We start from the raw sequence: 2,377 nt of genomic DNA, 5'->3' as shown, positions 1-2,377 counted from the left end.
GGATCATGGCCTTGCAGAGCATTGCAGCAAATGGCCCCGGTTTCTGCAGGCTGTCACGAAGCATCCGCTCCTTCTGGCTCGCAGAGACCTTCAGGAGGGTGATGTCTGGCATGACTCCCTGCTGTGAATTAGGTAGGGGAAAGTTAGTATTGGGACTGCTTGCCCGTCCCTGTACAGAACTGCAACCGCCAGTTTACAGCCACGCGGTTTACAGCCGCGAGGGGGTGGGACAGGGCCAGAGTTCATGCTTGCAGGATTGCTGCCAGCAGAGACTCGCATTGCTTTCTATGCGAAAGGAGGCCAGTGCCACTCTTAAAGTTTTAAGCAGCCACAAGTCTACGGCTTACCATGTTTGACAGCTAGACAAAGTCCGGTGTCCTGCCCTGCTCCTCAGCTCGCCACAGCAAGACTGCAGGCACGGTAGGCGAGGGCCGAAAATTCGACCTTGTCCTCAGTGCGCGTGTGATAGGTGCTCTGCATGGTCTTGTTCACAGAGAAAGACTATGTTCTCTGTTCACAGATACATTGATCTGTCTCAGGAATTCACTCCCTTTTTCCAATTCCCACAGCCACATCTGCCCAGAGGCTAGCGCACATTAGGAGGAGGAAGAAGAGGACACGGGAAGACATGTTTGCTGAACTAATGGCATACTCCCGAGCACAGGCAGCCCAGCAGACACAGTGGAGGGAGAACTTGTCCCAAATGCACCGGGCAAACATGGAACGGGAGGAGAGGTGGCGACAGGAGGACAGGCAGGCTACTCAAACGCTGCTTGGACTAATGAGGGAGCAAACGGACACGCTCCGCCGCCTTGTGGATGTTCTGCAGGACCGGAGGCAGGAGGAGAGAGCCCCGCTGCAGTCTCTCTCTAACTGCCCTGCCCCGCCACCAAGTCCCATACCCCCCTCACCCAAAGTCCAAACACGGAGGGGCGGAAGGGGCCGTGAAAAATTTCACTCCACCCCTGCGGACTGCTCTACCACTAGAAGGCTCTCATTCCCCAAAATTTGAAAAGTCCTTTCCTACCCGCCTCACACAAGACCCCGTCCAAGTTTCACCCCCCCCCGTTCCATGTGCGGTTGTTAATAAAAAGTACGTTTTTGTTCATTATTGTTTCCATCCTCTTCTTTTAGATGAGAGTCTGTCTGAAGGGGGGGGAAGGGGCTTGGTAATTGGACAGGACAGTCACCTTTAGCAGGGGGCAGGTCCAGCAGCAGGGCACATATACAGTGCAGTGACTAGTTATCCTGGTCAGTCTGGGAGGTGGTTTTCATGTTCTGTGTGGTGGGGGGGGGGGGTGTTGCTCTGTGACTTGGTGGCGGGGGAGGGCAGTTACAGATCTTATGCAGCGGTCCTTACCCTGGATCACAGAGCCGCGCAGCAAGGGATCTGTAACCCTCCTCCCCCTGCAAGACAGTCACATAGCCGACACATACACGCAGTCCCGGCCAGGAGGGCTGGCAGGCTCCGTTGAAACAACCAGTCCACCACCGCGGAGCCTGTCATTCCTGGAGTTTAGAAGCATCATTTGCATCACAACACTAAACCCGCCCCCCGCCACAGTCTGCGTCCCAGGTTTAAAACATTCCCGCGAAAACAGTAATAAAGACAACGGTGTCCATTAACAAAACAGAACAGATTTTATTTTTTGGGAAGGGGGTGAAGGGGGTATGTAACTGGAGAGGATAGTCGACGGCAACTGGGTAAAGAAACGGGGGCAAGTTCAGCTTCTGTGTCCACAAACTTAAAAGTCACTGGGTACCCTGCTCAGCCTTGAAACTGGCTTTCAAAGCCTCCCGGATGCACAGCGCGTCCCGCTGGGCTCTTCTAATCGCCCGGCTGTCTGGCTGGGCGTAATCAGCAGCCAGGCTATTTGCCTCAACCTCCCACCCCGCCATAAAGGTCTCCCCCTTGCTCTCACAGAGATTGTGGAGCACACAGCAAGCTGCAATAACGATGGGGATATTGGTTTCGCTGAGATCACAGCGAGTCAGTAAGCTTCTCCATCTCCCCTTGAGACGGCCAAAAGCACACTCCACCACCATTCTGCACTTGCTCAGCCGGTAGTTGAAGAGTTCTTTTTCAGTGTCCAGGGCGCCAGTATAGGGCTTCATGAGCCAGGGCATTAGCGGGTAGGCTGGGTCCCCGAGGATCACCGTAGGCATCTCCACATCCCCAACAGTTATCTTGTGGTCCGGGAAGTAAATGCCTTCCTGCAGCCGTCTAAACAGACCAGAGTTCCTGAACACGCGAGCGTCATGAACCTTGCCCGGCCATCCGACGTAGATGTTTGTAAACCGTCCCCGATGGTCCACCAGTGCTTGCAGCACCATTGAAAAGTAGCCCTTTCTATTGATGTACTGGCTGGCCTGGTGG

Source organism: Terrapene carolina, unplaced genomic scaffold (genome assembly GCF_002925995.2).
Source record: "Terrapene carolina triunguis isolate 2854851 unplaced genomic scaffold, T_m_triunguis-2.0 Scaffold111, whole genome shotgun sequence".
In the NCBI taxonomy this organism is placed as follows: domain Eukaryota; kingdom Metazoa; phylum Chordata; order Testudines; family Emydidae; genus Terrapene; species Terrapene triunguis.
The sequence above is the reverse complement of the archived record's forward strand: the minus strand, read 5'-3'. Positions refer to the sequence as shown.